Here is a 27,478-nt window from a genome sequence, read left to right on the forward strand (position 1 = left end):
CAATGATGTAAAGAAACTCATTATTAATTCTATATTGACTATATAATATAAATAATAATATTTTGGGTATATGAACTTAAATAAAATGTATTAAAATTAATTTCACCTGTTTCTATTTTTAATGTGCCCTCTAGAACTTTTAAAATTGCATATGAGGTTCATATTATTTATCTGTTGGACAGTGCTCCTCTGGTCAGTTAGACCAAACTGACAGACTTAACTAATTCTGTTGACATCTAGAGACTGTATCTTTATGTTCAACTAAATTAAAGCTTCAATTTAAATAACTTTTTTATGAGGGATGATCCATTAGCATCCATTTTTATAAACAGTTTTTGTCTGAAATGAAGAACTTTATATAGCACTAATATTTACGTTAGTATTTAACTCTGTTCACATTCAGTCCCTTACATTTTGCTATTTTTACATGCATACATTATGTCTATTGTAGCGATTGTACTTTACATCCCTTAAGGGGAATGTCCAAGAATCATTTGTTTTGTGGCTCACATTACTCATGTAAGAGGGCACAGGCTGAGGATAGTTAAATATTAACACCATGAGCAGCTGTAAACTCAATGCGGGGAAGAAGCTGGTGAAAGATGACACCAAGCAAGTGTCAAAATATTTCTAACTCAGTCCAGTGGGAGACACTGGTGTCAGCTCAGATTGTAATCTAGATGTTACTCATTGTAGTCAAAAAGAGTAGAATGTAATCTCTCTCCTATTGTGATAACAAGGACAGAGTACAAGGAGATTAATATAACATATAGATATTGAACACAGACCATACAAACATCCATGGATAGAGAGGCGACTTGGTGGGGCTGGGAGACAATTCCTCATTGGTCTCTCAGTTTCTGCATATCTTAAAAGCGGAGGCACTGGCTACGTTTCTTCTGAACCATCTTTCAAGATTGTTTTTATAGTGATACCAATAACGCCTCTGGAGTGAAAGGCAGGCATCCCTACGTCAATTATATTCAAGTTCCCTAACATCAGAGTTGTTCTGTGGACGCAGATACCATTTAGTCTTCTTAGTGTTGACTCATAGGGACGGGCACTTGGGAACCACGTCAGGAAATGCTGATACGTTGGCTAATGTTATTGCTGTGAGTGATAAACTCCCTTGTTTCTGACCCAGTAGTCTTTTATTTTCTTCCAGAATCTATGAAACTGTGTGGCAGATAAATTTACTAGCTTGCAAGTGGAGTACATTCTCAGATACTTCACAGTTATTATTGGGGAGGTAGTACATACACTCTATTTTTCTTTTTTAGGATAAAATTGAAGAAATTAATATGCCAAAAATTACATCTGCTTAAAATAACTTCTGTACTTTAACAAAGACTCAACAACTTCTCCAAAAATTATGAAGATCTTTTATAAGAAGAATGACATAACAGCACAGATTGGACTAGCCTATGAATATAAGAAAAAAGAACCTCCTCAGAACTGAACAATGTAACGAGAAAATTCAGGCAAAACAGAATAGAGATCTTTCTTTTAGCATCACTGGCAAAGGGATAGCTCCAAATCTCTTCCAAATGAATTATTTAAAATTCATATCAAATCTTCAACTGTGATATTTTTATTCTACGAGTAATTGAATAGTAAGTATATAATATATATTTATATACTTAAATATAATTATATAAAAAAATTTAAGTATATATTAAATAAAACATATACTTATAGATTAAACTATATAATAAATATAAATATATATGTACATATATACACATATTGTAATTTCATGTGATAATGTGAATTCTGTAATTCAAATAAGTATTTCTCTTATATTTCTTATTATTTTTAAGTCCTGAGATAAAGAATTTTCTGTAATATGCTTAAACAGAGATATCTGAATCACTTGGACCTCAAATGAACATCATAGTCAAAATTCTAGAGCATAGAATAGGCAAAACACTTAAGTAACACTTTTTACAAATGGGAAACTTTACCCTGTTGTCATGCCCAACATGTCTCAGTAGCATGAAATGACACAAACAAAATATGTCTGTGTTACTCACACTAAGTATTATTAATTATTATTTTATTTGAAAGTTCCAACATCTCAGTGACTTGATGTTTCAGAGATTCTTTCTTACTCACCGTGGAGTTCAATGGCAGTTGGCCTTTGGGGGACTCCGGAGGTATTTAGAGATCGAGGGTCCTCTTTTATATGGTTTCTCGAAGACCTTGGAATGATCCACTAGATCCTCTGCATCTTGCCGGCAAATGAGGAAGGTGAGAGAATTTGGGAAACTACATGAGAAATTTTCCAAGTCTAAGAGTCAGGCCTGGGACCGGTGTCCGCCGCTTCTACCAGCAATGCGTTGGCTACAACTCTGTTGCATGTCTCCAAGTGACAGCAGAAGGCCTGAGAAAGGTTGTCTAGCAGAGTGCCAACGAGGAAGGCAATCCAGCTATTGTCCAACCACTGACCAGATGTCTCGGCAGCATCTGCGAAGGCAGGGAGCAGAAAAATAGAAAATGCTATGGAAACAAATGGGAGAAAGAAATTCTAGTCTCATTCACGCTAGTGCCACTTACCCGCACATTCTCTGCACTAAAGTGTTTCAAGTTATTTCCCCTTTGATAACATTTCCATTTCCCAACTTATTTCCCCTTTCTTCATTTTACGGCTTCCACAGAACACAGAGGAAAAATCTTAGAACTAAATCTGATCATTTCTCACAGAGTCTACACAGTTAAAAAGCAACTCAAGGCCACTCTGGTTGTGAAGCCACTCTGGCTCATATGATTGCTCTAGATCAGTGAGTACATCAGAATCTAAGTTAGAACAAAGTAATAAGAGGCAAAGGACAGATAAATTTTTGAATCAGTGACTCAGCGTGTCTATAAAATCATGTCTCTAAAAGATGTGTGGAAACCAGAAAGTCATGTATAGTTCCGAAAACAAAATTCTTAAAATAAGTTCACAAAGAAAACTTATTCTTTTCATTTTTTGTTTAAAAACTATGACTAGTTCTTATGTTAACGTCTCATAAAAGCCAAAGAGGTTTCATCTATATGTACTCATTTGTTCTCAAAATTTATTTGTTTGATTAAATTTTAGGAAGCAAATGTTTGAAACATTGTGGAATGAGAGGGACTGCAGCAATTCTCAGATAGATAAATTGATCTTTTAAAAATCAGTAGTACGTGGTTTTATTTGGATTTATCAACGAAGGAAACAAATTATTTTACATTTGAAGGAGTAGAGCTCTGGAAAAATCATTTAAAAATTGCTTCTTTTGCATTTGTCTACAATTAATGTATAAAACCACTTTGTGCAAAATAAATTTTAATGCAATTTGTATTTCACATCGTTTATTTATTGTACACAGCAATGTGAAATTTAGAAGTAGCAGTTTGACAGGCAGATGGAGAAAGCGTTTATGTAGGACAGCATATGTAGGAGACAGGAAATTCATGACTAAGAGCAAAACAGGAAGCGGTAATTTATATAACACTGTACAAAACCCCTAAGTGTCAACAGACTTCTGAACAATGGGCAATTAACATGCAAAAGGTAATTTTAAGATTTCTTTTCATGTTTTCATCTTCGAAAATAAAACTGCATTCTTTTAATAGTGGTTAAATATATTTATTGCTCATAAAGTAAAGAAACTGAAATATTTCATTTTATTTTTATTATTTGATTGTAACACTAAATTACAGCAACTCAGAAATTGTCCACAGCCCAGAGAGAGTCATTGCTTTGGAGTTTCATTTATCGTCAGAAGAAATTAAACTTATCAGGTCTAGCTTATAAAAACTACCATGTAATTGGACTCTTTTCAAGAACATAGCTACTGAAAGTAGTTGGTATTAAGATTGTTTATACCTGTGAATTAATGTATATTTATCTTGGAATTATAGGAATGCATCTTTGGATATTAACTATGCCCAATATAATAAATATTTCTTTATTTGTTTTTCTAACTCTGCCTAAGCAGGAATCAGAGTAAAGGTCAATTCTTATATTCAAGCCATAATTAAGTACACCGTTAGTTAGTATGTTTGTTTGGGGGAGAGAAATTGCTGGATTAAAAATTCAAAGATACTTCTGTACACAATTCTTTGTATGAAAACAAATATTTCATATTGACCAAGAGGCCCTAAAATTTCCCTCAAGTTGATTAAACTTTAGGTAGGTTTCTCCTGCCTGTTGTTTTCTGACCTCCCTTCTCTTAGAGCATTTACTCTAGAAAATCTGCCATTGAAAATTCTTCCTCTGCTTCATGAGATGTAAATCTTCTACAAACCCAGATTGTCTTTCTCAACAACCTGGAAGTCACCCTTTTGAAATGGAATCATCAAAAAAGATAGGGCCCCTACCTTCTAGTTTCTGTGGGAGGGCAGGACCACACCTTTGGTAAGCTAATGCACAAACACAGATGGCCGAGTCACCAACCTCCATCCCCGAAGTTCTCCAGCACTTTTCAACTAGTTCATCTCATTCTTTACAAATTCTTCGCCTTCTGTTTCAGTGGAGTTGAGTTCTGCCTCTTCCCCCTGTTGCAATAGCTTTGCCCTCTATTGCAATGGTCTTGAACAAAGTCTTCCTTGCCTGTTTAAATTCTGGTGCAATTTTTTTTGACACTTCATATAATATCCCCAAGAATTCAGTATTAATTCCTTATTCCCAGACATCCTTCCTTATGTTTTCCCTCCCAGAATTAAAATATACCAATCCAGCATGTCAACAGTTGTTTTCCCAAAAAGAATTCAGAAGGGATGAAATAGATAACAACGTAAGGCAACTGCTCTACTTTATGTTTTTCAACCTATTCTAAAAAAGCTTTGAGGACAACTTAAGATAACTTGCTTCTGTATGTGTTTTTGAGAATCCCATACTACAAATACTGTTCATTAAAGCCTTACTTTTAAACACCAGTATTGGCAAAAATCTCTAAGGAATGTTGAAATTACATATTAATAGTAGAAACACTAAAATTCAAAATATACATAGTACTTGAGCCGTAGAATTTTATGTAACAGAATTTTATTTAAGTGAGGAAGATAGAGCTTTATATAGTGTCTGTAACTAAACATCATAGTAAAATAAAGTATAAGTGACATGACTGTTTAAAATAGAGATAAAGCCAACAACATCTGAAGAATCACCCAGCATACAGTTTGCTGGTGAGGAGGCCAGAGCCATCTGATAGGATAGCTAGAATTGGTAATTCTTTCCCCAATTTTACATGAACTTGTAAAACTGTTCATGTAAGTTCATATTTGAGCAAGTTTAAGCAACCTATTTTCCTATAACTCTAAGTTTCTAGAAACACATGAGAAAATTATCTATACTGTGAGATAAAAGAGTAATAAAAAGTAAAGCTTATAGTAAATTAAGCATTGACTTTGCTTAATTATAAAGGATTCCAAAAAGAAAAAGAAATAAAATAACCGTAAAGTCAATGGCTCCTCAATTAAATAACACTGGAAGAGTTTTAACTCTTCGCATAAAGTGAGTATTTTCTCAGGTTTTCACATGATGAAAGAAGTAAGAGTTCATTGTTCTGAGCCACTAAGCATTGATTACCAAGTGTTAAACTGACTGACTAAGGGAACTATTTGGGGATGATAGTAAAGAGACAAAGAATAAGTAGGCCATTAACAGTCATTCTCTGGGTCAGACATCATTCTAGGCAAATTCAACCTAACTCAGAAAGATATGCAACCACAAGGAAACCAGCAAGAAAACACACATATCAAAATGCAGTACTCCTACATTGCACGGTAAGGAGAATCAATGAACTACTTATTATGAATAGCAATGTGATGGATCTCACAAACACAATGTTGAGACACACACACACAAAAATGAACTCCATAGAGTACACCTTGTTCTGAACAGATACACAGCCATATTTTCTGCAAAAACATATACAAGAATGTTCATGGCATCACAACTCATAAGAATCAAAATCTGGAATCAACCAAATGTCCCTTAACATTAGAATGGATAAATTGTGCTATATCCATGCAATTAAATACTACATAAAATGAGAATGAACAAGCTACTGCCAGATACATAACATCAAGTGAAAGAAGACAGACACAATAGAGAATATACTGCATGATTCTGCTTATATATAGTTCAGAAAGGATAGAATTATTCTATTGTGAAAGAAATCAGGATAGTAGATACCTTTGTGGGAGAATGACCTACAGGGTGCAGAGGGAACTTGTGTGTTGATAACATCATTCTCTTTCGTGGCCTGTGTATCAGTTACATGAGTAGATTTACTTTGCGAAAATTTGTTGAACTGATCTCTGATGATGAGTGCACATTTATGTTTACTTTTTCAGTTTTAAGTTTAGTTTTTAAAAAGTTCACCTTTTTTAGTAATGTTACCACACAAAAATGAGCTTCTCCTCATTGCTGCACAAAAGCAAGACAATTATGGCATCAGGTTTGGGGAAGAGAAATCAGCTTTATTCTGTGAGATCAATCTCCAGGGAGACAGAGGGCATGTGCCCTAAGATCTGTCTCCCTGATTCAGGATTTTGGGTGAAATTTAAGAGGTTAGGGAGAACAAGCTGGCATGCAGAAATGCTGGCAGGACAGGTTTTGAGTGGTGGGCTTCAAGCATTTATGGTAAGGTTTTAAACATTTATGGTAAGGTTCTAAACATTTATGATGAGGTGGGGAACTAATTTGAACACCAGATCTTCCTGAGTGACAGACCCCTCACTGCAGATAGGAGTCTGACTTTGAAGTTCCAGTCATGTCCTGGTCCTTTGGTTCCATGGGGAGGAGAATCTTGGATTCCATGCTCATTTCAGGTCAAAGTTTCTTCTTCTGCACATGCTCTGTCTATGTGACTTTGCAAATTTTCTGCAAGACAACTTCTTAATTACTCTGTTGATAAGATGGGATCAGTTGAACTGGTCCTGGAGGGCCCATGGATACAGTAACTGCGCTATGTAGGAAGGCTAAAGGAAGATAAGGATTTCTTTTAACAAGGTCTGTCTGTACAGAATTCTGTCATTCTTAACTTCCCGTCATTGACAATAAAATAAGAATGTCATTCTCCTTCTAGGAGAGGGAGGGCATCTTCCATGGTCGGGGAGGTTGGTTGGTTGGTTGGTTGATCTCCTGCTTCCAGGAAGAAAAGAGGGAGGGTCAGCACTCCTTTCTTATACCTGCTATCTGATAGGGTAAGGTTTTGTTTGTTTGTTTTAATTTTTGTTGTTTTCTTTAAAAGTCTCTGTATATAGCTCAAAACAATATTCTGGTATTCTTTCCATTAAAAAAAAAGTAGACTTTAAATATATAATACCTATCCTTTTTTAGTATAATTTTAACTTGTAAAGAGATGCCTTTTCACAAAGCCAAAAATGTGTTGTTCAAATAGGTTTAAAATACAAATTAATTCAACTCAGACAACTTTTGTGGTTAAAGAAAAATTATCATTCACTTGGCCTCTGTAATTTTTTTAAAGATGATAACAAAAAAGGTACAAAGCAATAGGTAGAATATTTGTTTTACAATTCATCAGAAAAATATCTAAGAAATATTCAAGTTTGTTCATTTAGTAACATAATTTCTCTATTTGAACGCTATTATTGAATATTATATTTAAAGATCCTAATTACTGACTGCTTATCATGTGCTTTACAGTGTAATAAGAATCACAAGTGTTATCTAATTTCTCTTCACAACAGCTCCAGGCCATATACTTAAGTAAGCGTTGGGGCAAAGATTGTAGTTAGATTCTGCCTGACACTGAAACCAGTGCTGTATGTGGACTGCAAATTCCCTGAGGGTTAATATCCTTTTTGCTCAATATTTTGGCTGCCTCTAATACTTACTTCGTTTGTAACAGGTAATATGTATCCACTAAAAGCCTGCTGAAAGAATGAATGAGCTAAATGATGAAAACTTGACAAATTTGGGGGAATCCTTTTACATGAGGATATAAAATTATAGGATCTCCAATATTTCCAAATGAAAGGTTTCAGTGGTCTTGGGTGAGAGATGATTGTTTATTCTATCAAAAGTTGCATCATCAATGACTTATAAGGTTAGACAGGGTTGAGGTTTACAAAGACTCTCTGTTTAGGATGAATATTGAGGACTCCAGACAGTAAACATTAGTGCTGATTAATTTACTTCTCAGAAGATTTGTAGTCCTTATGGTCTTACCTAACCTTTGTATTGAGCGCATTGAGAGAAGCATTGTCACTTACCAGTTTGTTCTCTATAGAATGCCACTCAGTTTATTTTTTGGCATATACTTATATCTATATCTCTATATATTTATATTTTCATTTCCCTCCTTAAAAACGAAAAGCGAATTTCTAGTTTTACGGCAGAAATACATGGACACAAATCACAAGACATTGAATACCCCTTAAACACTGGAAATTCATTGATAGCTTACTGAAATTGGATTGTTCAAAAGGCATGAAAAACTGCATTTCTAGGAGCATGAGCCATAATTATTTTACCTTTAAAAATATGTTAGTCTCAACAACTTTCACAAAATCCTTGGGAGAAAATGATGTAGAAACTACATTAGGTGTTTGCATTTGAAAATTTGCTATAAACTGCTAAGATAATTTATGAGTAATGATGAAACGTTGCAGTGTCTTGAGAGATCATGCTCTTGTTGTTCAAAGTACAGTTAGATATTCAACTTTACCAGGATCATGAATACTAGGATATCATGACCTCCAGTTGCCAGATGTGTTCATCTGTCCTGAGAGCACCTGGACCTCATGGTAACAGATTTTGAACAACATATTCTCAAGGTGAACTTCGTTTTGCAGAATCTGTGTTCTGAATTCTTGAATCCGCATATGAAACATTGATGCAATCCTCCAGGGCTGAACATTTCTCTGCATATATGAAATGAGTAGAAAATTTTCTGAGTTCCTTTGGTTTTTCTGCAATATTTTGTGAACAACATGCATCTGGAATCTACACCTTTGAATAAAGAGACATCTAGTGATGTAATGTTACATGCTAGTTTATTTTCTTGGGTCAAGTCACATTTGTTTTAGTCAAGAAATGCTTATAAGTATTCTAATTTGAGATAACATATGATTAGTGGTGCATAATACAATCTTTTTCATCTTCCAGTGAAAACACATGAAGGCAACCAAAAAGAATGCTTCTAAAAATTATGAATTGTCTTCTGTTAATTAACTTGTTTGTCAGAAGTAATATTTAGCTTTACTGTGAGAGTGTGTTGATTTGAATCACCAAAGAAAAGCATTTTGCAGGACAGAGCCATGGATGTTCTAGTTAACAAAATTGTGTAGGGCCATTTTTCAGTTAGAGACAGAAGATAAAGTACTCTTAAAATATTTTCTAAAGAATTAGCTTATTCCATCTATTTTGACCACAGATCTTGCATTTCTTTGTTGTTGCTATGGCATAGTGATGTCCAGTGGGGCCTTGAAAATATCAATAATAAATATTACTGTTTGAGATTTTATGAAACCAATGAAGTATTTTCTCTTTTCCTCCCAAGACTACGCATTTAAACTCCCACAAGCAGCTTGAGAAATTACACTTTTCTCCAATTCAGATTGAAAATGCCAAGAGACTATATTGGTTGTCAACTGAAAGCAGCTGCATTTCTTTATTTTTAGATTATTCAGGGTTCATGAATGATACCTGAAATATGCAAATAAGTGAAAATGGAGTTAAGAAAAATGCATAAAAAGGCATATTTGTCTTTATAATGTGTGTCTATCTTTACTGGCCTCAGCACCATTTAGAGGGAGTATCCTGCAGTGGCTTAGAATGCAAGTTTTGGAGACAGTGTAGCTACGTTCCAAGCTTGAGTCTGTCTCCATTTGATGAGCTATTTGATTTACTAATTCTCAATTTTATCTTCTATATAATGAAAATATTTTCAATTTCTACCACATAAGAAGTAAATAGGGTAACTTGTATAAAGCATTCAGATCAATGCACATAGTTAGCACACAATAAATGTTAGTTATCATTACTATTAATAATAATAGAATCATGACAAAACTCTAATTTATAATATTGAAATTCATTTAGAGTTTGATAGGAGTTTTTGGTTGCAATTTTATAGTAATTCTATATCAAATGGCTTTTCTTTCCTCTCTGTTATATTTCTCAATCGTTGGACTCCACTCTTTCATTAAAAACATTTCAAGTGTCATCTTACTTAAAAGTTTATTTTTCCATTTGTAACAAAAAATATAAAATGAATTTTTCACTAAATCAAAATTTTAAAATATGAAATTTGAACTGAACATAATTTTTTTACTTTATCTGGAATTTGGTGGTGGTTTGTTATCATAAATTCTCAAAGGAAGACTAACTCCAAACAAATGTAAATGTGTTCAGCTTCAGTCTTCTCCCAGGCATCATAAATTCAGTATCTTCAAGTCTTTTGCAAAGAGGACACAGGCAGTTTTTCATTTTCCCTAAGACGAGTTATGTTATACTTCTTAAAAAAAGCATAATAATAATCCCCAGGACCTCGACAGATGGAAAACCATTCTCCCTATAGGTCAATATAGGAAGGAAGACTGAAGAGCATGAACGGTAGAGAGAAGGATCGTTTTCATCCCTCTAAGCTTAGGGGGAAAAGTGTATGAAATTTCCATTTTGTTCAAAGGATGTAATTATGTCTCATATATCCTTTGAAAAATAACACCTGAAATAAATATTTGATATTTTTTCAATCCTGATATAATTGGTTAATACACGAATAGCAGAGGGTGTTGGTCGCACTACTCGTATATTTCAGATTCTGGCATTCTCTTTTCCAAAAAGTGCTCGACTATCTTTCACATGAACTGAGGCATTGAAAAAGAAAAACCTATCAACACGTCATCATAAATCTGCCTTCAAGAAAGCAGCAAGAATGCCGAAAAATCTGCTTATTCATCTTCTATCTTTGTGAAGCATCACTCTTCACAAGAAGGCTATTACTTACCATTCAATTAAAAAATAAATCATTATCTCAGAAAAAAAAATGAGGAAGAGGAAGAAAGAAAAACCTGGCAAAACTGAAGAAATATTTTATTATTTGCTTTGTAATTAAATATTATTCACCAAATTAAATAACCTTAAAATAGCTACCATATCCTATTTAAGTGGCAATTACCAATAGTGAAAGGTAGGTTTACATTGTACTGAGCCTGGAACAGATAAACCTGGGCTGGATCTTGGTTCTAGACAGTGGGAAAGTTATTCAAGCTCTCTGAGCTTCTTTTGTCTCTTAAGTAAAACAGAGTTAATACCTACCCACTCCTGAAGTTTTCAGTAAGAATTAAATTATACAGCAAGTGAAAATTATATTTTAGGTGGCCAATAAACTGGAACTGTAATCTGGAGTTCTACAATTATAGGTTTTAATTATAAATGGTTTTAATGTCTTTTAAAACAAACAAAATGTTTTCTTATTGAATTTCCATGCTCCCCTGAAAGATTGATTGCCAAAATATTGTAGCATTAGAGTTGTGTTTGGTACTAAAGAGTGAAACTGAGCGTTTCTGTTTTCATAACTCCCTTCTTCTATATAGATACGATAACTTCATAAATGGTTTATTATTGTTTACATAACCCAGTGATTTAGTATGCATGTAGTGTTTGCTATATTGCTGATTGAGAAACTGAAAGACAAAGATGTTATATTTTGACAAGAAAGTTTTATTTTCTTCAGCCTAAAGTATTCTCAGATCTCAAGCTAAACGAGTAAGAAGAAATATTTACTTGTTCAACTCACTAGAAAACCATTCACTGAAGATAGTAATGTCCCACTGATTTGGAAATATGTAATAACAAACATTTGCGGCAGGGATCTGAGAAGGAAAACAACATTAAACTAATTCTTAAGTAGCCTAAAGTCAATTCGGTATCAGTCACTCAAAGGATGAATAAAATTCCTGTTCCTGGAATTACTCAGAGACACTTTGAAGATTATAAATACAGAAAACATAAAGATGTTTATCAAGAACATTCTATGGAAAAGAGGAGAATGAAATAAAAGAAAGTAAAGACTAGACACTGGGATAATGCCTAAAGAGACAAAGGTAGACCAAACCAACCTGTAAAGTGAGAATGTAATATATATATATATTCATAAAATAGAAATAGGTTTTTCTGCTAGAACAATTAAGTATATCACCATTCTGCCCCACTTTTTAAAATTCATTTTCTTATAGCTTGTTCCATTCTTTAATGAATTTAAATGTCCCTCTCTTAGACGAGGGAGAGCAAGAAAAGGAGACAGAGATACCAGTTTAAAGGGTCCTGCAGGGCTTCTGATTCTGGGACAGGATGAAGTAGGGGTACTTCTCCCCATTCCTCCTGCTAAGTGCAGATCCTAACCCTGAACATTATATATAAAGCAAACATAGGAAGCCCTTGAAAAGTGGCAAGAGAAAGCACACTGAATAGAGATCTCAGGATCAAAGACCAACATGGTGTCCAGTCTCTTCAGTTTTCTTTTTACTTCATGACTCAAGACTAGATGCTGGAGAAGCCAGTATCCCAGAAACCCCAGACAAAAAATGGTCCAAGAAAAGGCTTCTTGCTCTTTTTAATTTTTTGAGGAACCTCCATATTGTTTCCATTGCAGCTGATCTAGCAATCTTACTTCTGGGTATTTATCTGAAAGAATTTAAATCAGAATTTTGAAGATATATCTGCACTCCCACATTCATTACAGTACTATTCACAATAACCAAGATGTGGAAACAACCTAAATGTCCATCAATGGACAAATTGATAAAGAAAATGTGAGATATATATACATAGGTAGGTAGATAGATAGAAAATATATTATAATATATAATATATAATTATATGATATATGCAAATATCATTTACCCTTAAAAAAGAGAGAATTCTGCAATATGTGACAACATGGATGTACCTGGAAGACATTATGCTAAATGAAATAAACCAGTCACAGAAGGACAAATATTGCATCGTTCCACCTAAATGAGCTATCTAAAATAGTCAAACTCATAGAAACCGAGAATAGAATAGTGTTTTCCAGAGGCTGGGGGGAAAGGCAAATGGGGAGCCGCTAATCAATGGGCAATAGTTTCAGTTAAGCAAGATGCTAAGTTCTAGAGATGTGCTCTATGACATAGTACCTATATTGAACGATACTGTGTTGTACACTTAAAAGTTTGTTAAGAGCATAGGTCTCATGTTAAATGGTCTTATCATAATAAAAGAATGTTTTTAATTAAAAACAAATTTTAAAAAAGAAAAGAAAAGGCTTCTCTCTCTAGAAAGGGACCATGAAAATGACAGATTAGCAAGACAAAAACCTTTTAGACAACAGCCATCCTACTTCAGCCATATGTCTTGGATAAAACAGTGAATCCACAAGCACACCCTCCAGCGAAGGCTCTTACCCCTAACCAATGTGATGATAAAATTCAGATAAACCCAACTGGGGACCTGGCACTTCATTCCCATCAGACAGGAAAAAGGCTGCCTCACACAGTGACAATGGAGGCCATATGGAAGCAATAACAAGTGTCCCACTTGTCCCAACCAGGGTGGGCTCAGTGGAGGCCTAGTGAGGAGTTTGAACTTGAACACCCACCCCAACTCAGCAGTAATTGAGGCACCCTCCCAACCCCTTGAAATGTCAGCAGATGCTAAGTGGAAAGTGTGGTGCCAGTAAAGACCCGCTAAAAAAGGAGAGTTAAATAAGATCCAGTCTCATAACATAGTACCCAAAATATCCAGGATGTGGTTGAAAAGCACTCACCTTAACAAGAACCAGGAACATCTCAACTTGAATGGTGAAAGATGATAGACGACAATGAGATAACAGAGATGTTGGACATTAAAGCAGCCAACATAAAAATATGTCATCTCACAGTTTTGAATAGACTTTTAAAACAAATTTTTAAAAAAATAAAGTCTCAGTAATGAAATAGAATATTTCAGAAAAAAGAAGATATAAAGAAGAACCAAATAGAAATTTAGAAACACAAAATGCAATAACCGAAATAAAAATCTCACAGGATGGGCTCAACAGCAGAATGGAGATGACAAAGGAAAAAATCATTAAACTTGGAAATAGAACAGTGGAAGTTATACAATCATAACAACAGAAAGGAAACAATCTGAAAACAAATGAACAAAAATTCAGGAAACTATGAGACTATAAAAAAGATCTAACATTTATATGAATGAAGTTCCAGAAGGTGAAGAGTAAGAATATGAGGTTCAAAAAGTATTTGAAGTAAAAATGGCTAGAAATTTGCAAAATTTGGCAAAAGACATAAACCTACAGATTCAATAAACTGGGTGAATCCAAAACAAGATAAAAGAAAAAAAAAATCACTCTAGGACACCATAATGAAACAAAGGATACCGTTACACATCTTGAGGACATCAAAAGGAAAATAAAGTAATATGACAAACAATTCTATATGCATAAATTTGACAACTTAGATGAAACAGATCAATTCCTCAAAAAGCACAAATTACTATAAATCATCCATATGAAACAGGTCATTTGAATAGCCTTATAATTATTAAGGAAATGCAATTCATAATTTAAAGGACTCCTTAAAGAAGAAATCTCCAGGCCCAGATGGTTTTCCTGGAAAATTCTACCAAACATTTAAAGAAGAATTAATACAAATTCTACACAATATCTTCCAGAAAATACAAGAGATGAGAACACGTTCCAACTCATGTTTTGAGGCCAATTGTATTAGTTTCCTAGAGCTGCTGTAACAAAGTACTACAAAGTGAGTGACTTAAAATAAAAAATTATTGTCTCATAGCTCTAGAGGCTGAAAATCTGAAATCAAGGTACTGGCAGGGCCATGGTCCCTCTGAAACCTAGGAGGAGTCCTTCCTTGCCCCTTCCTAGTTACTGATGTGTTGCCAATCATTTTTGACTTGTAGATGAATAATTTCAATCTTCTATCTCCACACAGTGTTCTCCCTGTGTGTCTTTACATCATCTCTTCTCTGTGCATATCTGTCTCGTGTCTAAATTTCCTCTTTTTGTATGCAACCTAGTCATATTGGGGTAGGGCCCACTTTAATGACCTCATTTTAAGTTGATCACCCCTGTAAATACCCTATTGCCAAATAAGGTCACATTAGGAGGCACTGGAGGTTAAGAATTCAACACACTATTTTTTGGCTGGGGGACAGAATTCAACCCATAATACCAGTTTTACCCTGATTCCTAAATCAGAAAAAGAATGTAACCACAAAAAACCACAAAACTATGAACCAATATCCCTCATGAATACAGATGCAAAAATCTTTAACAAAATATTAGCAAATAAAATTCTGCACCTTATAAAAAGAGTATGTACTATGACCAAGCAAAGCTTATTCCAGATATACAAGCCCTGTTCAACATTAAAAGATCAATCAATATATTTAACAGAGTAAATAAAAAGTAATAATATATGACCTTATCAATTGATGCTGAAATTTGACAAAATTCAGCACCCATTTATACAAAATTCCTCAGAAAACTTCCTAACTTAGTTAGCACATATACCTATAATCTACTGCTAACATTATGCCTAATCATGATAGAATGAATGAATTCTCGCCTAAGATCAGGAGCAAAGCTAAGACGCCCATTCTCAGCACTCTTATTCAACTTGTTGCTAAAAGTTTAGGCAGTGCAATAAAGAAAGAAAAGAGAATAAAAAGGATATATATCAAGGGAAGGAAGAAATAAAACTGTCCCTATTTGAAGATGTCATAATGATACATGTAGAAGACACCATGTAATCTACAAAAACACTCTACAGCTGGTGAGTTCACTAAGGTTTTATTATATGGATCAACACACAGAAGTTAATTGCATTTCTATATACTAACAATGGACACATGGAAACTGAAATTAAAACTAGAAACATAAGAGCATTTATAATTGCCAAAAATATGAAACAAATAGGTATAAATGTAACAAAATATGTACAGGGCTTATATGCTAAAAACTAAGACTGATGAAAGAAATTAAAGAGGACCTAAATAAGTGGAGAGACTATGTTAATGTTTACTAAGACTTAACATGGTAAAGATAATTCTTCCAAAAATGATATACTTTAAAAATTCCAGTCAAGATCTCAGTATATTTTTATATACAGGCCAGCACTGGTGGTTTAGTGGTTAGGATCTGACACTCTCGCCGCCATGGCCTGGGTTCATTTTCTGGTCAGGGAACCACAGCACCCGTCTGTCAGTTGTCATACTGTGGCAGCTGCATGTTGCTGTGATGCTGAAAGCTATGCCACAGGTATTTCAAATACCAGCGGGGTCACCTATGGTGGACAGGTTTCAGTGGAGCTTCCAGACTAAGATAGACTAGGAAGAAGGACCTGGAGCCCACTTGCAAAAAAAATTGTCCATAAAAACCTTATGAATAGCAACGGAGCATTGTCTGATACGGTGCGAGAAGGTGAGAGATTGGCGCAAAAAGACCAAGCAGGGTTCCACTCTGAGTCAGAATCAACTCAACAGCACTAACGACAAAGAGGCAAGCTTAGTGTAAAATTTACAGGAAAATGGAAAGGAACTAAACTAGCTAAAACAATTTTTTAAAAGGAAAATAAAGCAAAAGTAATCGCTTAACCTGTTTTCAAGACATTAAATAGTTACAGTAACCAAGACTCTGGTATTATCAGACGGATGGATGCATAGATAATGGAAGAGAATAGAGGACACACTGTGGAATGCTTCTTAGCACTAAAAAGGAACAAACTCTTGATACCTACAAGTTAGACAGGTCTCAAAGTTATAATGCTCTGTTTGTTCACTGGAGGCCAATCTGCAAAGTTCAGACGCTGTGCAGATGGCAGAACAGATTGACGATTGTCAAGGGTTAGGTGTGGTGGGCTGGTAGGGCATGGGTGTGACCATAAAGGAGGAGCACAAAATATTTGTGATGATGGAATAGTTCTGTGTCTGATAACATCTGAATATTTATGTGCATGTGATAATATTGCATAAACTACACACACACACACACACACACACACACACACACACAGTGAACCATTCACAGGGTGCAGTGTTCTATAATCACCAGTTAGGTCAAGGTGTTTGACAGCGCCGTCCAGATTATCTATGTCTTTATCATTGTTTTATTTGTTTACTTTCTTTTGTCTAGTTGTTCTTTCAATTGTTGAGAAAGGGGCATTAAATTTTTCTAATGTGATTTCTGAATTGTCTATCACTCCCCTTAATTTGGCTAAATTTGGTTTCATGGAATTTGAAGGTCCATTAGAAAAAAATGTTGTAATTGTTATATCTCCTTAAAGAATTAACTCTCTAATTGTAATAAAATATCCCTCTTTATTTCTGGTGATAGTCTTTCTCTTGAAGTGTATATTATGGTCTATTAATATAGTCACTTCTGCCATATCATGCTTTCCATGTTTATGACAAATCTTTTTCCATCCATTTGCATTCAACCCATCTCTATGTTTATATTTAAAGTGCATATTTTGTAGATAGCTTACAACTAGGTCTTGCTTTTTATATTCCAAGAATCTGATTTTTGGTTTATATATTTATTTTTTTTGAGGAAGATTAGCCCTGAACTAACATCTGCTGCCAATCCTCCTCTTTTTTGCTGAGGAAGACTGGCCCTGAGCTATCATCCATGCCCATCTTCCTCTAGTTTATATGTGGGACGCCTGCCACAGCATGGCTTGCCAAGCAGTGCCACGTCCGCACCCGGGATCTGAACTGGCAAACCCTGGGCTGCAGAAGCGGAACGTGCAAACTTAACTGCTGCACCACTGGGCCAGCCCTAAACAGTCTGATTTTTAATTGGCATGTTTACTCCATTAACATTTAAAGTATTTATTGGTAAGTTTGGATTTATGTTTACCATTTAAAAAAATTTATTCTCTGATTATCCCCTTTGTATTTTTTTCCTTTAGTCTTGCTTTCTTACTTTCTTTTGGATTATTTCTAAGCCATGGTTTGAATGTTTGTCAATATTTTAATTTGGTATAATTTATAATGAAGTTTAATAACTCAAAAAAGGATGTATCAGGTACCCCTGATTTCAAATAGGGTTAAGTTTACTCATTCATTCTTTTGGAAGGCATTTCATATGTTTTCATACTCCTGGAATTATATGGGGATAATTTATACGATGCTGCATTTCACTGAAGTATAAACTTTATTCAAATTCCCACTAAATTTCCCAGAATGCCTCTTTCTATTATCAGGTCACATGTTTGCCTGTCTTTGATATCCTTAAATACTGAATCTACTGGCAAAAGCTATATATGTGTACATTTTCGGTTCTAGCCCTACACCAACTGGATTCAGATTCTGGCTCTGCAGTTAACAAGCTTTAAGAATGTTACTGATGTTACTTGGCCTTTTTTGTCTCAGTTTCCTTCTCTGATTTACAGACCAGAGTGCAGTTGCAGAAAACATAATCCATTCAAGATTTAAGAAGAAAGTAACTTATTATAGGGTTTTAAGTGACACAGAGAAGTGTTCAAGATCTGGAGAGCTTGGTCTGGCTATCAGGAACGTCTCCTGAGACACAGAGAGGAACTGGCTTGGGCAGGAGCTGACACTTCTGCTGGCCTAAGAGCCAGGCTGCATCTTTCACAATCAAGAAAGCTTTAAATCAGGAAGCAGCCATTGTGGCTGCCTGGCGGCATTCCATCTAGGGACTCTGGACACTCGAGCCCCTAATATAGCTTTCTCAGAAGAAAAATAAAACACCTTTCTCAAAGGTTTCAAAAGAGCTATGCAGCTGCCACTTGAAAATGGTGACTCTTAACTTCTATGTCTCACAAGGCCATGTGTGCTTAGCATAAGCTGGGTTACACACAAGGTACAACTGCAAGGAGACCTTTGTAATATACACTTTATATTTCCAGCCTTGTGTTTATAGGAAGTCATGCTAAAATAAGGGGATAAAGAAGTACTGAGTCAATTTGCCGTATCTCTTTCCTGTGTAAACTGGCCATAATACTAGTATCTACCTTTTAGTGTTGTTGAACAGCATTCAATGCCCTACTGCATGTAACACATGTGGTGCCTTGCCTGGCACATTGCTGTCGATGGGGGTGCTTTCCTTCCAGATTCATAAGATGGTGCCTTTCTTATTTCTGCTAGAGCTGAACAGAAGTTTCGCAGGGGAAAAATAGTGCTCTTATAACTTTAAATAAAAAGATACATTATAGCCTAAAATAAAGACTATATTAAAAAATTAAACTAGATTAGTTGTAGGTTTAATTTCTGGAGTAGAAACATAATTTATCTATATAATTTTTACTCTGGGAACAGTTTGGTGGAGATTCTCATTTTATTACAGAGATATGAAGAACGAACTAGTATTATGAGTCCTAATACAATACTTGAACAATCAAATAGCTAAGAGATATAGAAAGTAATAAATAATTAGTTGTCATTTTTATAATACACTTATAGGACCAGAATGCACTGAAATGTATAGTTGTAAGGTGCAGAGTGTTTCCATAAAGAAATATTCAGAATTAATTGACTATTTATTAATTTGTTTATTAATATAAGTAGCTTTTTTTTGGCCTTGAATGGGAGGGGCTCTCAATTTTATATGACAAAATGTACAGTTTCTATTTGATTTTAAATAAACTCTAAAATCCACTAAAACATCAAATTAGCATTAAACTTCTGGTGTGGAAATGAATGTATAAGATATTACACGTTAAGCCATCATCACAAATCATATTTATACTCCAAGATACATGTATTTTTAATAAAAATATAAATAGAAATGATATATTAAACTTTATCTGCACACTAAAGTTTCAAATTAAGTATTAAGAGAAACCTAATAAAAGTATATTAATCCCATTAAAGTCTTGAAATGTGTGCAGCTACACTTTGATTTGGTTTGAATTGATTTTTGTGCTGACTCTGATGACCTCCAATAAAAATCTGTTGTATCCACCAAAGTGACTTATGACGGCAGACTTTTCTATTATACAAATTCTCTCCAAAGCATTAGTTATTAATGCAGTATCTTATTTCATTAAAACAACAAATATAATCCATTTAAATCAGGCTTATATATGGAGTAAAAGAAATTTCCTAAATTCATAGGCTCAGAATTTAAATTGTATAGTATAATGTTTGTAAAGAAAGAACTAATATTCTTAAGTTTTACCCATACATCCATGATATCTTATTTAATGAATTGGCCATATAACTTTATTTATGAAAATATATACAAAAACATCCACTAACTAAAATATCAAATAACTAACTTTGACACTAGACAGCTTTCAAAATTTTATACAGATTGATTAGAAAAGAATTTTGAAGGTAGAAATATAAAATTTAGGGTTAGATACTTAAAAGAATCTTCATACTACAGACTATGCACAACTTGGTCCTTGTATTTTTAGGCTCACAGGAAAAAAGAAACATCTCCATGAGTCCAATAAGAAGGAATCAGAGTGTTGGGCAGCGAGCACATATAAGGGGGGGGAGGGGGGTGGTTATTCCAAAGGCATTGCTGGCAGCAAGAAGAGGAGCTACATTTCAAACATCATATTGGAGTCTATATCTCAGAGAAGCAAGAACAAATCTCTTGTGGAAGAATGTCTCATCAGTTTAGGTCTCCAGATTTTCCAGAGCCTGCGATCAATCTAACATGAGCTCAATATCAAGAATCAGCTAACATACAATCAAGTAGAATGTCATGAGTGAGAATTAGCCCAACAAAAGACAAATTTAGACCACTCAGTACTTTGGATATTAAAATTATCTGAAATATGTGTATATATATTCTTGTAAGTGAATGTTTAAAGAACATAAAATTAGAATTACAAAAATGAGCTATCAATAGGCATATCTGAAAAAGAAATAAATAGAAGTTTTTAAAGTAAAACATATAACTGTTGAAAAAACACTCAAAATATAGATTAAACAGCACAGTACACACAGCTGAAAGAGAAAAACTCAATTGAAAGAAAATTCTAAAGAATTTACTCAAAGTGGACGTAGACAGAAAAAGAAAAATATACAAAAAAAGAAGTCTAAAGATATAGAGAACAAATTCTACCATCCATCTAAGGAGAGACTTGAGAGAAGTCAAGAATTATTTGAGAGATAAAGAATGAAATTACTCAGTACTGATGAAATACACCTAAATTCACGGGTACAAGAAACACAGTATATATCAAAGGGAATGATTTAAAAAAACCCACATGCAGATGAATCCGAATAAAACTGGCTGCATCAATGTCTTAAAGAAGATCTGAAAGCCAGAGAAAAAGAGCTCCTTAAAAACAACAAGAATTTATCTTTCAACAGACTTCTTAATTTTAAAAAAGGAAAAAAATTGAATTGAGTTATTTAAAATACTGAGAGGTTAAAATATTAGAAATCCAGAAATTTTGAATCCAGAAAAAAGACTTTTCAAGAATGTAGGTGATATAAAACATTTTCAGATTAAAAAAACTGATGGCATACCAAAAATAGACCTAAATTCAAGGGAGCTCTAAAAAATATACTTCAGAAAGAATGAAAATCAGACTAGTAGTGAGAAATAAATTAATAAATACAGATAACTCTAACCAGACCTTTTCTGTATAAACAATAATCATAATGTCTTTTTGTTGTTGTTTAAGATAAAAATCTCTGGACCATATGCCATGGAATTTCAAAAGGGATTAATATAAGTTAGAGTGTTCTAAGGTCTTTATAGCTTTCGGAATGGTGTTAAAATAAATATGCTACACTTTAGTAAGTGTAACTTCCAAATAATAACCTCTCTATGGAAAGAAATATGAAATTCAACTTCCAAAGGAATAGAAAGAAATAAAATAAAAAGTACAAATGTGCAGATAATACCAAAATTTTTGTGAAAGCTAAAAAGCCAAGGGACACACAATGAAAGTGGAAAAACAGCGAAAAGCAGAAGCAGATTTCAATGGACAAGTAACCTCTGATAAACTCTTCATTTAAAAAGCAAGAGATTGTCAAATTGGACTTGTAAAAATTAGGGGTATGGCATTTATTGGAGACCTACCTAAAATAAGACAAAAGAAACACCAAAAGAAAAAACTGAAAGAATATATACCTGGAAAATACAAAAGAAAAAACTGAAAGAATATATACCTGGAAAATACTAAGCAAAATAAAGCTGTCATTGACACTGTTAATGTTACAAAAAATAATGTCAGGAAAAAGCAGCTTTAAGGACATTATATGATTAATGATTCATTGAGAAGATATAACAATTCTGAACTTGTATTTCTTAATAAAATGGCCTTATAAGATACAATATTATACAACACAGGAAGGGACAGAAAAACTCATCTTTTTAATGGAAAATTTTAACAGAATCTCTTCAGTTAATGAAAAATCAAGTGAAAAAGATTATGAAAGTAAGACATATTTGAATAATGAAAGGAGCAAATATGATTTGTTGGACATATACAGAACCTTGCTCTTAACAGTGAGAAATACAAATTATTCTGTAGCAAATGTGGCCCATTTATTAAAATTGACTATAAACTTGGTGCTAAAAACAGTCTAAAAATGTTCCAAAATCATTATCTAGAGAACACTTAACTCTGCTTGCAATACAATCAAATTAGAAGTCAATACTCACAATACAAGCAGAGAAAACAACCATCTGCCTTGAATTTTAAAAACATATCTCTAACTACCTCGTTTCAAAAAGTCATTAAAACCAAAGCAAACAAAACTATTATACATTAAAACTTGTAGACTGACACAAATAGTAATAAGAAGGTAAATTTACACCTCAAAAAGTATATATTAGAGAACAGAAATGTTAAAACTAAAGAAGCTAATGATCCACATTAAAAAGTTTGAAAAGAATGACAGAATAAACCCAAAGAAAGTAGAAGAAAGTGATGATAGAGTAAAAGTATCTTCTATTAACAAGGATAACTTCTATCAACAAAACAGAAAACAAAGGTAAAATAGAGGATTGAAAAAGCAAAACTGGTTCTTTGAAGAAAATGAAAGAGCCCAATTTCTGGTTAGATGTTTAACAAAATACAAGTGAGCGAGAAGGAACAAACGAAAAAGTGGCTCAACTATGGACAAAGCAGATATTGTATTAGTCAACTGAGATTAAGTTATGCTGTAGTGACAAAAATAGCAAATCTCAGTGGTTTACAGTGACAAAGGATTATTATCTGTTCTGGTTAAATTCCTCATAGTTAACTATGTTTATCAGTTCCAAATTCTCTTTGTTCCGGAACTTGCTGTTTTCGTGACTAAGGAGTTAAAAAATGTCGTGATTTCATGGTGGCTCTTAAAGCTCTTTGGTACACATTATATCTTTTCATGTCCAATTTACTGAAGTAAGTCACGTGGCCAAACATGCTGTCAAACGGGCCAGGAAATATAATATACATAGAATTAGCATTCCCGTATACATTAGGATATATATAGGAAGTCATTTCTATAGGGAATGATTAGATAAGGAGGAACCTGGTAGAAAATAGCAGCAAATATTTTAAGCAATTATTATCAAGTATTGAATAGATAAGAAAATGCTATGAACAACTTTATGAAAAGCAATTTGAAAACATAAATGAAATGGACATATTCCTATAAATATGTAACAATAAACAAAACTGACTAGGTGATAATTAAGTCAGGCCTTTTACATTTGTTATCATAGTCCGGATCCAAAATGGGGTTCTTGTTTTGTTCTCCCTTATGATCCTGCTTATGTTACATACAATAGTGTTTTCCGTTCTTCTACCTTTTAAACCACGACTTGGCTCCCTGCTCAGATACCTGCTTGCACACCGTAACCCCCCCTGGCCTGGAGTTCTGTATCTTATGCCCATTTTCTATGGCTGTTTCTCAAATGTTTATGAGAACAACAGCAGTATAAAGGTCAAAGCAGAACAAAAGAGTTAACAGATGGAGGCTAGGGACAGCACCAAAGAGATGGACGTGCTTGAGCTGAACCCAGGTACACAGAATGAAATTATCCAGGAAGCCAGGGGCAGAGTGTCACTAGCTGAGAGGTGAGAATGCATGGGAGACTTTAGAAGCATAGGAGTGGCACATACTGGAAATGTTACATTAAGGCAAGCAACAAGGAATGTGTTTAAAATGAAATACTAAGGTTTTGATCATTGATAATCTATTTTTACCTGGATTAATAAAGAAACTAATGTACGACTTTGATTAACTGATTAGATTCATCAACTGAAATTTAAAAACAAAAAAGAAAAATATTTTCTAAAGCATGTTTTTATAAAAAGCATGTTGTTTAAGCCGTATATACTTTTTTTCTCTACCTGATAAGTGGAGCAAAATCATAATAACAAACTAATAACTAGTTAAAATTGTAGGATGCACCATTGTCATTCTGATCTACTTTTATGTGTTTGAGAGAAAGAAGGTAAGCTATACTTTAGATAAAAGGCACTCCAAACAGAGCTGTGAAAATATAAAGGAACGGTACATTATAAATTTACAGAAAATCACTACTTGTGCAGAGATGAGTAGAGATCCTGGTCACCAGGTGCTCACAGCACTGCCTTCAATCGCTTGTGGATGAGTTCTATTTTCTCCCCTTTGAGGAGTTATTCTAACTGTACTAGAAAATGGGAAATGAGGCTGAACATCACTTTTTTTCTTTTTTTTCCCCCTATACCCAGGAAGATAAGCAGGATCCTTTTGCTTAAGACAAAAGATCAGATGCGGTCGAATTTTTCTTGAGCCTTCATATGTCAAAAAACCTGTTGATCAGGGAGATGACCAGGTTTCAAAATAATAGGTGTATGGGCACATGCTCACTCATTTACTCTGCCTACCTAGACCCGGCAGATAAACTCATGAAACAAGCTGACAGTTATTGTTAAAAGAAAACATACATTTTAGACTTACAAAGACACGAAGTGTTAAAGGAGGAATTCTTTTTTAGATGGAGATGCTGAGTTGAATAAGATGAAAGTTGTGTTTAATAGAATTAATTTGGGTAATGAAAATATCACAAGGTCCAGGATCCTGTTGTTAGCAAATGTCTGAACTCTCCAGAGCTAACAGTCATGAATACTATTTGTTACCTTTCTCGCACGAAGCAAGTGAATATCTCACCTTCATTTAGAGATTGTAGCAGCTTAAATATTTAGCAAGAACTGCTGTCTGCCTTTCTGACAGTTAAAAAAACAATCCCTCATTTATATTTCCTTCTTCTTTCCTCTTTGGTAAAGAATCAACAGAGACCCATCACTAATCCACAGTAGTAAAATTTTGGTGCAAATATTTCCTTTTGTCGACACATATTCCGCAGTATGTTCTCTTGAGAAAGGAAAGTTGTCTCGTGGTAGAGACGGTGCCTTTCTATTTATTATGTTCAGGACCCGAAATAAATACCAAATAGGAGCACTGAAGATTATGGTAATAATGCCTAGAAAATTCTTAGAATACTCTAATGAAATGCATTATTGGATTACAAAATAGTTAATTGAAGTCATCATCATTACAATAGTTGATTCCTTTGATGTATTGCCTCTGGGCATGATTAAAGATTTAGCAATATTGGTCTTACATCCTAAGAGGTGAAAAATGCCTAATCATTTGTTCAACAGTATAAGGATTATTTAGAATCAGAAAGCTAGGAAAATGCTGTCTGCATATAAATTAGCCTGACAAATTTATTTTCCAATCATAACAGTATTCCTCATTTCTAAGGAGTACACATATAAAGAAGAAAGAACAAGTGCATTTCTTTAAACAAAGCATGCGATGTAAGAGCCGAGAAGAAGAGCAGAGTAGCATAACAAGAAAAACCAAGATTTAAGTCTCAGAAGACCTGCTTTCCCGCCGCAGATCCGCTACTTGCTTGCAGGGTAATTTTCAGAAGGTCATAATATCCATCTGGGTCTAGATCTTTCCTCTTTTAAATCACGATCTCTAATTTTGCTTCCAGCTCTAACCTTCTATATTACTCAAGTAATATAACATTAAAAACAAACACCCCAATATTGAACTAAATTAATATAACCCAGGGCATTTATTTATTATAACATTATCATGAAAACTTCAATTCTTCAATAACTATAATTCTTAAACATTATTCAGAATTTTAGGAAGATTTTAGGATGCAAATATCAAACAAATAAAAGTAGCGAATGAGAAAAAAAATTAGACGTCACCAGTGTTTGAACATCAGATTCAGACATTTCATTTCTCATAATATGAATAACTAACACTTATTGAGCATCACCTATGTGCTAGGCATTGTTCTTATGAAGTGTGTACTATTATTCCACCAGTTTACAGGAAAAGAACTGAGATTGACAGAATTTAGGTAATTTTTCCAAGTTCAAACACTAGTAAGTGAAAGTCAAGATCAAAAACCAGATAGTCAAGCTACAGAACCCACATTTTTAATTTCTTAACTACATTATTCTTATGTGTGTCTGTGTGTGTCCTCCCCACACGATCAAAAGCCAGGTAGCACAAGTACACGCTGATCTCTCCTTTATGTCAGTTAACAGAAAAAAGGTATTCATTTGTTTGAATTTTGCTCAAGGCAGATTATCAAAAGAGTATGTCACCTTCCCAAAGGAGGAGTACTTACACAAACTGTTAAGTACTAAGGCCAAAAATTCCATTCAGTATTTAACTTAGTAATGAACATACAGGAGACACTATATAAAATATTGAAATCACTTCCCTTTAAACAAGAATTAATCTTGCATAGGTCTTTGATATTTGATCTGTGAGAATTTTCATTTTAAAGATATACATTAGCTATAAAGGGCTAATAAGATCTGAGAAAATGTCGCTTCATTTAGAACCAAGTTATGCTACTCCCTTAGGCCTGGGGGTTAGCAGCCATGAAGACGACAGTATTCTCCTGTGAACTTCATTACTGGTTATGGGAGTTTTAACCTGCTCACTAGAGGAAGTTCCCATTTAGAAAGAGTCATTCCATTTAAACTTGTTCTCATTTTAGCATGGCACTTCTGATTTCCAGAAAGTATTTGCATGCAGATCTTGATGCCTAGAAGGAGATTTTCTTGGAAATTATGCAGTGTTATTTCCATTTTTATCTCTAAAATCTAGGAATTTCTCAATTCAGGAATATCAATACAAAGATTTAAATGTACCTACCTAGATTAATGTATGTGTATAAGTGAGATTTAAAAAGCTTGATCTCAGCATATTTGATTTTTAATATTTCATTACAACTATGACTGTCAAATTTATTTTCTCTTCTCAAATGAAAATATGGGTTTCTCAAAGGTGTTAGGGCATTTGTAATATACTTTCTAGGAGTGGTCAAAGTTGGCGAAGTAAAAAGTCCTATCACATTCTAAAGAGTAGTTAGCTTGGAATTATAATAGAAATAAAAATACAGTTTAAAGGAGTAAAAAGTAGTTAATGACCCCCATCTACATTTAAAGGTAGGATTTACTTCTACATTTATATTCCTCTTTTTTACAAATATATACAAATGTAAAGTGGAAGAAAACAAGCCTATTT

The 27,478-nt window shown here is 33.9% G+C and overlaps 1 protein-coding gene across 1 annotated transcript in view; it reads left to right on the plus strand.

The window, feature by feature from the left end:
- Nucleotides 1-3,490: 3,490 nt before the first annotated feature.
- The window catches only part of NDST4 (N-deacetylase and N-sulfotransferase 4), a 388,880-nt gene continuing 364,892 nt past the window's right edge, over nt 3,491-27,478 (plus strand). The window contains exon 1 of the mRNA XM_070259711.1: nt 3,491-3,538. The gene's annotated coding sequence lies outside the window, so the exon portion shown is untranslated. The remainder of the gene's footprint in view (nt 3,539-27,478) is intronic.

The sequence above is a fragment of the Equus caballus genome, chromosome 2 (genome assembly GCF_041296265.1).
Source record: "Equus caballus isolate H_3958 breed thoroughbred chromosome 2, TB-T2T, whole genome shotgun sequence".
Lineage (NCBI taxonomy): Eukaryota > Metazoa > Chordata > Mammalia > Perissodactyla > Equidae > Equus > Equus caballus.